Source organism: Pecten maximus, chromosome 15 (genome assembly GCF_902652985.1).
Source record: "Pecten maximus chromosome 15, xPecMax1.1, whole genome shotgun sequence".
In the NCBI taxonomy this organism is placed as follows: domain Eukaryota; kingdom Metazoa; phylum Mollusca; class Bivalvia; order Pectinida; family Pectinidae; genus Pecten; species Pecten maximus.
The window spans coordinates 7419816-7433220 of record NC_047029.1 but is presented as its reverse complement, the minus strand read 5'-3'; the positions used below and the strand labels follow the sequence as shown (position 1 = coordinate 7433220).

Sequence of the window (13405 nt, the reverse complement as noted above, 5' to 3'; positions counted from 1 at the left end):
ATATTCTCTTGTCATTAAAACACATATATTCTCTTGTCGTTAACACACACATATCCTCTTGTCGTAAGTACACACATACTCTCTTGTCGTTAACACACACATATCCTCTTGTCGTAAGTACACACATACTCTCTTGTCGTTAACACACACATATGTTCTTGTCTTTTTCACACATATATTCTTTTGTCGTTAACACACAGGAATTCCTCTGTTGTTTACACACGGCTATCATCTGTTGTTCACATACAGACATTTTCCAGTCGCTTACACAATTATTCTCCTGTTGTTAACTTATCAATACTTTAGATTTTAACCCTTACATTTGATTCCTTTAAATAGTGTAAAGATGTCTTCTTTCCTGATAACTGTATTGTTTTTCAAAATATAAACTTCAAATTATTTTATTCTTTCTATTTATTTGTTTATCCATTAATATTGCTGATGCCATTAAATACAAGTCTTATCGTTTAGTTAGCAAGATAATCTGTCCAACAAAAGAAAGTACAGTAAAATAATAACACCGTACCTAAACGACTGTGCCGATCAACATATATAACTGAAAGCATTTCGGGTGAGTCTTCTGTATAAAAAGTATATTGTTCGATATCTATCGTGAGTGAAAATATTCATTATTCAACAAAATTAATAACCCCTATCTTTAGATACTGAGTGACGTTCACGTGATAATTTTCGCCTTTGTATCTACCATGTGAAAGTTCATGGTATAGTAAAAATAATGTCTGACAGTTTACTTCCTGTTAATGTCAGGGAATGTCTCGGTATACTTTATTAGAGGGAATGTCTGGTCGTGAACTTCCATGCTTCTGAAGATAAGTGGAGGCTATTCCAACTTAATAAAGGAAAAAAGTGCAGTGTTTCCTAAATAATACCCACGCACACTTTAGTAAATAAAACGCTATGGAGGTACATGAGCTAGCATGGCATGACAATAATGATGTAAAACAGCGGTACCATTTCTGTTCTAATACAGTCTAGCGAGCTTGTTGAATGCATTCGTGTTACTCTACCCTACTTTCCGTAAACATTTACGAGGACAGCTCCCACTAGAGAATGTACAATCGCGTGTTACGACTCCTATGGGCCAGTACACTGTCAGGATAACGTCAGTAATGGAAGTTTTATAAAATGTGCTAGGCAACTTACCGGACATGAGATACGGGTTCTAAACTGAAATCGACACGAGGCATACACCAATGATAGGTTACGAACGAAGAAGAGCATAAATGTACTAAACTGAAACTGATACTTATGTTTCCACGCTTCATCTCGATATAGCTACTGCCGTATGATATTGGTACTAGTTAGGGTGGTTGGTGTAAATATACAATGGTCGATGTATCCAGACCTGTCAATGACTAATTGGATTAGGGACGTCCAGTATGAACAGGATTCCGTGATGTCCATTAGGACGACGACGTCTGCGGTAAGTTAATGATTTTCTATAATAGAAATGTACGTTTATTTATGACTCTATTCACACCGTGTTCCAATGTTAGTAAATATTACACTTTATATTTTTCTACAGCGGCGGTGTAATGACTAAATAATTATATAACACATTGAATGACATACGAAAGTGCATTTATTATGCACGAGCATCCCAGATGAAATTAATAATTTCTATTTTTGATTGTAGAAATAAGTTTAGAAATGGGATCATTACCGCTATTAAGTAATTGCTATATAGATAAAAACAGACAAAATGCCAAAGGCAGTTGATGTGTATCAGCATGTCATAAGAGACAACTATGTAGGCACTTACTACCGATTCAACAAAACATCTCGTCTCCTCAACTCAATCAGTGAATCTGAAGTCCCGTGGTCTATAGGAGGCACTTGTAAATAACCTCAGATACGTGGGAACCTGAACACTAGATACCTAACCCGACATGGCTACATTGTTTATCGAAAAGCACGAAGGAGCGGTTGTTATACGAGTGTGGAGTATGTCATGCTGAAAAAGCTAGTCGCTTGTTACTGACTTTGCTGGGAAAATACTATTTAGCAACATCAACATTGCGCTAGTAATATATGATTTGGTTAGCATTGTTATATTTTAGAACGGTTTATCCAAATAAAGCGTCCGGGTTTGTCCTCATTTTCGTTATTATGTTGACGATATATTTTTATATCATTTTTTCCAGAATGCAACTACAAAATCTATAATTTGTTTTATTCATCCATAGCCAATAATATTACAGAGATAAAAAGACATAGAATGAAATTGTTTGTTTTTGTATTTATGATATAATTATTATTTAGTTTTAAGATCATGTATTTCAATTTTTAATATTGTTCATAGTTTATGTTGTCTTTAATAATTCATCATCATCTGATGTCGCATTTCCGATATTTTAACTTGCAAAACTGCCTGTCTTATAGAATGTTAGTCAAGACATATTAATTAGTGCTAACCTCATATCATATCAAATACTATTTGACACCATTGCATGCATATCGGGAAATGGAAAAATAAAAATAATGATACATGGCAAACGAGTAGAACTTCAGATGAGTGTTTATCTAGCACTGCCTTCGAGGGTAATTATAAAATAGAAAATACTTGTCATATTTCCTTCTTACTGTTTTCTATGGGTTTTTTTTTTTTTATCTATGTACTCTGTAAGATGTGTAACTGTTGCCTTCATTGCATGGTTCCTAAGAGGCGAATAAATCTGGGTTCTCTTTTCTTCCTAATGTCTTCCTTGGCACTGCTTGACCTTTGGCCTTACGTTCGTCTCTATGAATAAGGCTTTGGGATCTGTCCCTGGCCGAGACATACAAGAATCTCTTAAAAAGTAGTTGTTAATTCTGCCTAGCATGGATTTAGACTATTGATTGTCAGTTGTCAGTGTAGTGTGACCGGGATGTGGTCCTGTTAAGGTTGTCCTCGGCAGTGAACTACAATGAAGTAACACTAAAATGTCGGCATCCGTTCCACACTATCACAAGACTCGAGCATGAATGACAAAACCAAACCAAACCCAGGTAATGACTTTATAATATTTCCAGATTAGCTGGAGTAATTACAGTTTGGTAAAGAAATCTAGCAGTATCTTTGATATTTTTATGTGTGCATAATACGAGTGAAAAATATCAAAATGTTAGCCACACGAGTGACATATATTTTGTATAATTGAAGATACTGTTGGATATTCTGATTATTACATTTTATTGTAAAATATACCGGGGCAGCTTTAAAGTTCACCCAATGCCGTTTGTAAGCAATAAGACTTTGATTGGTCAAATCAGAAAAGGTGATATTTTTCACTAACTCTTGAGATGAGAATGACATACGATATGATAGAATAAAAGTCTCGTATGTTATGCGTATAATTAATGTTAACTACATTATATATTTGTTTGTCCTTCGAAGACTCGTAAGTGTTGCTAGGCGACAATGATGAGACTATCCAAGAGGGAAATCAGAAATCAGAGAATCGGCCTAAACAAACATAAAAGTAGAAGACGGGAGAGAGAGTTTTAGGATATGCTTAGAACGCTGTATCATTTGTACAAGGGGTCCTGTCTAAAATATACAAATAAAGAAAAAGTTTTTCTCTCGGTGACATTTATGCAATGACAAAGCAGAACTTAGTAATCTCGTGAACCATGATTAAACGTAATTAGTAGAATTGGAGAGATATAAACTTATATTGCGTTCATTGTTGGGACAATATCATGGTCCTATATAGTATAGTAATTGATGCTCTGGGACCCCGACAGCAGAAAGTAATCTTGCGCAATGCAGCAAATCGTACAGTGGTACCGATATTTATTGCCAAAGTATGAAGGGTATACGTGACGAATTTAATTGCCGTGATACAACTGATACGAACAATCAGATAAGTATTCAATGTGGTGACAGCTGTATGATTTTCTTCTGTCATTTTAACTTGTATTAACGATCAGATCTTTATAGAATGAGTACGTGAGGTTCCTGAAGGTCAAAACATGGCGTGCGCAATTGAGATCTGCAAGGACAACAGCACATAAAAAGGGGCTTATCATACTAGTACAACATTGAATATAATGCATGTGATTGTAGAACATTACAATTCATAATGTAAGACGGTTTACATAAAACTAATAATAAAATAGTGTGTATCATAACGCAGTCAATCGTCCTAGCAATATAAGTGGAATGTTAAACACTGACTGGGAACTATTGAGCGTTTGGTGATACTGTTATACCATAAAAACCTACTACAGTCCTTTCAATTATATAAGACTGTCCACGCGTGTAGGAAACGGGGGAAAAATAAACAAACAAGAAATTTTGACACCGGAAGTAAACACCATATAATGATTATTCAATATTTTGCGATGTGCCGATACGCAGCATTTCGATTTTCATATTTTAACATACTATTATTTTATGCATAAATGAATTTATAATAAGGTAGTAATTAAGTATAAAATTCAATACCTTTTAACGATACAAGGTGTTGCCTTTGGATTATTACGATGCTCTTAATTAATGAATGCCCCTTGATACATTCGGTTTGGATTCCATTTTCTTGTACTCCGCTTTAACATTGAGCTTTGATCGTTAACATGATGGCCGTAATATTGGTATGGCTGTTTTTACTTTTAATATCAGAGCGGTACCAAGTTACACTTATCCTAGGGAAATTTGATAATGAAACTTCACTACAATTTTTAATGTATTGCTTCATACTGGACAGTAATAACTTAAAGAACATAATACAACTCAAATTGAGCTGTGACCAACATTGCCTACGTAGTCCTTGACACATGGACACATTAAATCAATCGATGATCAAAGGCACCATCCTGCATGCATGTTTATGTAATCGTTTATCAAATTTCGTTGGAATCCAGTCGTGTTTATGGACGTTATATAACAGAATTACGTCAGTTGAAGTCTGGTAAGTGGGATAATTGGGAATTCTGCTCACATTGTTCCTAAATTCCTCTACTCATCTATAACAATTAGTATCGTATAACGTTGAAAAAAGATGAATGCATGGAATAAAATGTTAAATGGATGGAGGCCAAATTTCTTGTTTTTATCCCATAGTAAGTATTATGGTATACATATGAAATAGTTTCTGATAGCTATGGTCAATATCATGCTTACCTGATGTATGTTATATATACACCTGCTAAAGAAAAAAATATTGGCCGTAGTTCCATTAAATACCTCAGGTGGTAATAGATGTGAAAAAATGGGAATGGTTCCTAATTTGATGCACGGCAATACGCTTCACATAGCCTAGTGAAGTGACTACGATTCAATATTGTTTTATTACAATATCTATCAAAAAAGTCCGTTTAATTGATGATTGGTGTGAAGTCTTAGATGTTATATAACCCTCCATGATATAAGTGGTGGTATGTGTATTCATGTCACCAATTATACTACGGTTTATGCCCAAGCTAAAGTATTCCAACGTGCACACTTGGTGTCACAGAACGTCAATGACAGTTGCTAATTACATGCACGTGTGCATGTTACCGTCACTACTGCTAAAGCACCCTGTGCCTGAGTAGAAATATATATATATATTTATCGCATTACTAACACTTGAGACTTCGCTATTTACTAACATATGGCTCTAATTGATACCAAATATTTTGTGTTCTAACTTGGGTTATTGTCGGTATATATGACGTCATAAATCCACACTGTGTTTGTTTGGTTTTATCTTTTATGATTTTTTATCTTAAATATTAACTTATAAGTCAATTTTACTGATCTACCCGATAATTATTATCTTTATAATTAACTAATATCGATATCAAGGTGTAATATTAGATTGTGAAAAATTAGAATTCTGTTACGAAACCTTTTCAGTTTATCATAAATAATTTACCTATCCTCGGATTAAGTTGAAAATACTTTCTACAAATACCATGTGAACTGTTTTCATATGTTGTTATATCAGTCATGATCTTGTCAATATTTGATTTCATTATGTTTTTGAAAGTTTTTAAACTTTAACAACACGACAAATATTGACCATGATTTGGTTATAAAGCAATGACACTGTAGGATAAAAACTGTAACAATTTTAGTAGCACTCCTTGATGAGTAAAGCTTCAAAACAACATTGTAAACGAACCATGGATTTCCATAGAGTACGGAAGCCGACAATACGTGTTTTACGTTGACATTGTATATCAGGTATTCATATTACAATGGAATTGTAAGGTGGGCGTTTTCATTGATACGCGAGTGCCTTCAGGACTATAAGCTCTATACCATTATACTCTCGGTTAACGATTTATTCGCACTAGTTCTAAAGGTTTCCATATTTAACACTTATATGGGTGTGTTATTGCGTCATCTGCATATTAATTATGTTATTGTTTTGATTAAAATATTTTTTTTTTACATCTACATTTTTTTCTTTTTAAATTTAAATGTTCTTATTGAAGATATATTTAGTTTTACAGATATAACGTCATTATTTTAAGATATCTGTCCTGTAGATAGGGCGTAGGAATTGTTCATGCCGCCCCATTGATTACAAGTCCGATTAAATTTGGGATCTTATATTTTCTCTTTCTAAATAATTTTCTTCCTAATGTCTCTTGCCACTGCCTCACGTTTGACCTTCAGTTGAGCGTTAGCCCCTATGAGGAAGGTTTTGTGTTTTCTCTCCTGGTCGAAACACACCATTGTCTGTTAAACTGTAAGTTGCCACTCCTGTTGCTTACCATTGTTTTGGATTGAGACGACTGTTTCATTGAGATAGCACTATAAAGTCGGCGCCTTATCAAAAGGAGACAAACACGAACATACCGTATCCTCCTAAACCAGACACACATTCACCACACTCAAGCATCTCGTTCACAGCTGAAGCCGTCCTTTAATGACCTTCGCTGTTGATAAGGCGTTCAACCATACAAAACTAAGCAAACCATTTTAAATCTTAGTTTCTACACTCTCAACGTAATTAAAACCAAATATGGAGTACAGTTACTATTGTATGACTCGATAGACGAATAATGTGGACAAATAGATCACTGAGTTTATACAACTAGTGTGCAAGGACTTGCTATGTCTCAGTTGCCGATGCGATACCAGTATGTAGGAATTGCATACGTTTTCTGTAGAAGTGTTATGACTGTTGGATATTGTACATTCCACTGTGAGCTTTTTTGGTTGATAAATGGGCTTTGGTACAGTTTCTAGTCATCATGGAGAGGCTTAATGTAAACATGTAGTCCTTATTGTATACATTCAGTCACCATAAGATATGTTTGGTCAACCTTACTCTGTAACATATCAGAGAAATATCACCTGACCCTAAATTTAATCTTGGGATACATTTTTGTTTGAAGCACTCGTCAGAAAACGAAAGTTATCTCTAGTTATATTCCAGACAAATATAGGAATAAAGGTCATATGCTAGCAGATATATCTAAAAAAGCAAGATTAGAACCTATATCTGTTTTCCCAAAAAATGCGAAAAGGCTTTATCAACTTTCACTGGGTTAAACGGAAAGAAGCGAGTTGTTTTCCTCAAATTCAAGCTGTCGGCTCCTAGCATTGTAAAGGAGAAAAAAGCTGCTGTGTCATGTAACTTGATATTCTTTACTCAGCATACACTGCAATATGTTTTGAAATTCATATTCAAACTTTCTTTCAACTTGTGGTTTTGCCAAACGCTTTCTGTCAGTTGGTACTTGATAAGAATCCACGGCCTGAGATGCTATAATCTGTAATATCAATACATTGTTATAGTATTGATAGCAAGCTGCAGTCTCCAGTGTACCTCTGGTATGATTGGTGTTCTCGAGGGATTCATTAGGTATCTAACACAGACCGGGATAACGAGATCATGAAATCATTCTTATAATCACTTTCTTTGTTAGAGAAGAATGGTGACATGCATTACGTGTTGTTAAATCCGAAGCAAGTCAATGTCAAACTAAATATTGGCTCAGTGACATGTTGAGTATCGCTCGCTGTAATTGAAATTATCGGTCTAGCATTGAATTTCGCCTTGATACAAAACTGTATTATTGTAAACGCCTTCGGGTCAACTATCTAACTTGCTGATTTTCAGTCTAGGTAGGCATTGTAAGCAATATAGGTACTAGACATGTAAACGTTAACGTCACACCAGAATAAAACTTGAGAGTAGAACGTTAGGATGATTAATTCGATTTCACATTCTTTAAAATAATGCAGCTTGGGTAAGGCTGACGTACTTTTTAACCGTTAGCCCCCAGTTTATGATGAGAAAGCACTGCTGTCGAGAAGTGAAACATGTTTAATTTTGAAAGGCTTTGTTCTTTACAACCGTCGATTGGCATGTTGAAGCAACGACAACTTTAATTAAACAGTGAAGTACCATTCGTTTTACCGGCAGCTGTATTTAGACCGAGGATCGCCCATTGATTCCACCGAGACGTGTCAATGCCATGTTAATGTACATAGGTTCCCGGTATATAGATATATAGTATACGTTTGTGTCATTTCGAGATTTTGTTTGTATCATCAGAATGGTGCCTTTCGAAAATAACATACATCTGGGAGACAATTACGCATCGTAAAGGTAGATGACAAACCAGAGGAATTTTGACTAGTTTTGTATCTGGATACTGGACATTTTGAATACAGGTAGAGTACCACGATTTTTTTATTTGACTAATTAAGAAAATGCAGCTTAATTTACGAAACCACAGAAAGAAAAATGGGGGGGGGGGGGGGGGGGGGGGTCTGAATATAGGATCGTAATGGTTTCATTGAGGCCAGGAATAACGCCTGCTTTAATGTCCTGCGATGACACTAGCTGTTCAAAGGGCTTTTAACTCCCTACCAAACGTTCATACTGGGGTTGTGAAGATATTAATGGTGTTACAATGTAATGCAGGCAAGTTGTTTAAGAACAAGAGTGCTAATAATCTTAATATAAGACAACATTGTTAAATAACTGGATATTGGATGAATTTTTAAAGAATATTAATCTTAGAAACAATCTCTAAAACTATTTATTACTAATCAATCATGACATGTATTCAATATCTACACAGGAATATGTTAATGGATTGTCGATTAGTCTACATACGGTGCTATACATTGACGATCATCTGACAGTAGTTTGCTATAAAATAAAGAGGATACATAATCCACGATTTGTCTGAACTCTTTAGATTATGAGGTCATAGACCTTTCACAAAATTACAGTTTCTATTAATGGAAAGTCACTTGATATAGAGGATGCTGTTGCTTGGTAATTGGTGAACTGTGCAGAGTAATGTATTGTTATGTAATTAGGTTTGTAATGATGCTCCTATAGTCAGTAAACATTAGGCTTTCATTGATTCCCAGCTCCGCCCTTCAGTCGTCAGCCAGATACACACCGTTATGTGGACTGTCACACAGATAAAAGGCGTTTATCTGCCTGTGGTATTTTTAGGACTGACAAATTATTTTTATAGTGATTATCTACAAGGAATACACCTGGCATTTTATTAATCATCCTGTCCACGTGCCATCAGGTGGAATTTTTAAAATACACGAACCGGAACAGACGGTGAGTTGTTTAAATCTAAAACAGTTTAACAGGTGATTTCGGGGCGTTACCTGTTATACAGAGCTAAATCTCGCTTAGAAACATGGTATTCTTCAATAGAATGATGTAGAGTCTAGTCGTAATATCGCTGATATTGCCTTGTGTACTTCCGGTTACCCTATGACATTTACATAACCAGTATACACTGTATAACATAAGTCGCCTATCTAAAGTATTTTCATTTGTAACTTGTCGATAAAGAAGGTTCTCTGTAACAAGTTGAGTGTGTAGGTAATGTGTTATCACTGTTTCTAAAAGCAGGATTATGCTGGAGCACTTGTGTATACCTATTCATATTCTGATATTCATACATTTTTTAAGTGGATATAACTCGATTTTTGATCAAACCGTCCTCTGTCTAGTTACGATGATGTCAATCGTGATATTTTATGCTTAATGCTGATGCGACAACGGTTTATCCTGAGGTTTTTACGACAACGGTTCATCCTGAAGTTTTACTAAAACAGTTAATCCTCGGGTTTTTACAACAATGGTTTATCCTAAGGTTTTTACTAAAACAGTTTATCCTGGGGTTGTTAATTAAAACAACGGTTTATGCTACTGCCATTGTTTAATGACACTGGTTCCTGTTAAGATATTTAACAACGGCTTGTGTAAAAAAAATTATAACACCGGTTTATATAAAGGTTGACACAAAAACGGGTTATGTTAAGGTTGACAAGACAACGGATTATGTTAAGGTTGACAAGACAACGGATTATGTTAAGGTTGACACGAAAACGGATTATGTTAAGGTTGACACGATGACGGATTATGTTAAGGTTGACACGATAACGGATTATGTTAAAGTTGACACGATAACGGATTATGTTAAGGTTGACACGATAACGGATTATGTTAAGGTTGACACGATAACGGATTATGTTAAGGTTGACACGATAACGGATTATGTTAAGGTTGACAAGACAACGGATTATGTTAAGGTTGACACGATAACGGATTATGTTAAGGTTGACAATACAACGGATTATGTTAAGGTTGACACGATAACGGATTATGTTAAGGTTGACACGATAACGGATTATGTTAAGGTTGACACGATGACGGATTATGTTAAGGTTGACACGATAACGGATTATGTTAAGGTTGACAAGACAACGGATTATGTTAAGGTTGACACGATAACGGATTATGTTAAGGTTGACAAGACAACGGATTATGTTAAAGTTGACACGATAACGGATTATGTTAAGGTTGACACGACAACGGATTATGTTAAGGTTGACAAGACAACGGATTATGTTAAGGTTGACAATACAACGGATTATGTTAAGGTTGACAAGACAACGGATTATGTTAAAGTTGACACGATAACGGATTATGTTAAGGTTGACAATACAACGGATTATGTTAAGGTTGACACGATAACGGATTATGTTAAGGTTGACAATACAACGGATTATGTTAAGGTTGACAAGACAACGGATTATGTTAAGGTTGACACGATAACGGATTATGTTAAGGTTGACAAGACAACGGATTATGTTAAGGTTGACAAGACAACGGATTATGTTAAGGTTGACAATACAACGGATTATGTTAAGGTTGACAAGACAACGGATTATGTTAAGGTTGACACGATAACGGATTATGTTAAGGTTGACAAGACAACGGATTATGTTAAGGTTGACAAGACAACGGATTATATTAAGATTGACAAGACAACGGATTATGTTAAGGTTGACACGATAAAGGATTATGTTAAGGTTGACACGATGACGGATTATGTTAAGGTTGACACGATAACGGATTATGTTAAGGTTGACAAGACAACGGATTATGTTAAGGTTGACACGACAACGGATTATGTTAAGGTTGACAAGACAACGGATTATGTTAAGGTTGACAAGATAACGGATTATGTTAAGGTTGACAAGACAACGGATTATGTTAAAGTTGACACGATAACGGATTATGTTAAAGTTGACACGATAACGGATTATGTTAAGGTTGACAAGACAACGGATTATGTTAAGGTTGACACGATAACAGATTATGTTAAAGTTGACACGATAACGGATTATGTTAAAGTTGACACGATAACGGATTATGTTAAGGTTGACAAGACAACGGATTATGTTAAGGTTGACACGACAACGTATTATGTTAAGGTTGACACGATAACGGATTATGTTAAGGTTGACAGGATAACGGATTATGTTAAGGTTGACACGATAATGGATTATGTTAAGGTTGACAAGACAACGGATTATGTTAAGGTTGACACGACAACGGATTATGTTAAAGTTGACACGATAACGGATTATGTTAAAGTTGACACGATGACGGCTTATGTCCGATTAATACAATTGCTTATGCGAAAGCTGTTAATTGGATCATTGTTTGTCGTGGCAATAATTGATGCTATGACACTGATTGATGTTTTTTACCTGTAATTATTATTCAAAATTAGGACAAAAAAAAACGTATGGAAGTCCTTTTATTTCGGTATATCGATTGTGTGTTGTCTTCCGACGACTAAACTTATTGATTAATTCCGCCATATTTATCATCATGAACTTGAAATCAATAGACGTTCCCTTCTACATCATCCGTTAGCTCGATCGTTTCACGTAAAACATGAACAATTGAAACGACTAAACAATAAGCTGTATTATCAATTTTATCTATGTTATTTTTTTACACTACCTCTTACTACTTCATATTCAATAAGAATTATTATTTTGTTGCACATCACGTGATACATGTCGAATTTCACGCTCAGATCCGGGTTTTTCAAAAGTTTAAAATGATGTAAGACAGAAATGAGAGATTTATTATCTCCATACTGTCGTGAAATGTTGCATTTGTTTTCGTGATATGTATATACATATACAGACATTTTAATTATGTTCGTTGCTCCTTGAAAGGTGTTTGCCACTATACTTTAGTTTTCTCGTTAAAAACGTGACGTTTCTTGGATTTAACTTAGATTCATCAGACAAATCTGGTCGATAAAACGGGAACACCTGGTCTGGTAATCTTGGAGTCTTTAAGCTAATGTTTTATGTTGTTTCATTTAATGTCGTTTATTTTATGTCGTTTCACTGATACCGATTTAAATCCAAATTTCAGGTGTTGTCTTTTGTTTTTATGTGTTTGTCTTATTAGCCCTCGGTGTTGGCTGTTTGTGTGTGTGTCTATTTAGCCCTCGGCGTTGTCTTTTGTTTGTGTGTTTGTCTCATTAACCCTCGTCGTTGTCTTTTGTTTGTGTGCTTGTCTTATTAGCCCTCGGCGTTGTCTGTTGTTTGTGTGTTTGTCTCATTAACCCTCGTCGTTAACTTTTGTTTGTGTGTTTGTTTCATCAGCCCTCAGCATTAACTTTTGCTTGTATGTTTGTCTCATTAACCCTCGGTGTTGTCTTTTGTTTGTGTGTTTGTCTCATTAGACCTCGGCGTTGTCTTTTGTGTGTGTGTTTGTCTCATTAGCCCTCGGCGTTGTCTTTTGTTTGTGTGTTTGTCTCATTAACCCTCGGCGTTGTCTTTTGTTTGTGTGTTTGTCTTATTAACCCTCGGTGTTTTGGATGTTTTGTTTGTGTGTTTGTCTTATTAACCACTCGTGTTTGGATGTGTGTTTGTGTGTTTGTCTCATTAACCCTCGGTGTTGAGCTGTTGTTTGTATGTTTGTCTTATTTAAACCTCGGCGTCTGTCTGGTTGTTTGTTTGTTTGTCTTATTAACCCTCGGTGTTGGATGTTGTTTGTATGTTTGTCATTAACCCGGTTGTGGATGTTGTTTGTATGTTTGTCTCATTAGACCTCGGTGTGGATGTTGTTGTATGTTTGTCTTATTTTTAACCTCGGCGTTGTCT

At 35.3% G+C, this 13405-nt stretch overlaps 1 protein-coding gene across 2 annotated transcripts in view; it reads left to right on the top strand.

Moving 5' to 3' along the window:
- The first annotated feature begins 8508 nt into the window (after nucleotides 1-8508).
- The window catches only part of LOC117343918 (secretin receptor-like), a 34864-nt gene continuing 29967 nt past the window's right edge, over nucleotides 8509-13405 (top strand). For both annotated transcript variants that reach the window (XM_033906478.1, XM_033906477.1), the window contains exon 1: nucleotides 8509-8620. The gene's annotated coding sequence lies outside the window, so the exon portion shown is untranslated. The remainder of the gene's footprint in view (nucleotides 8621-13405) is intronic.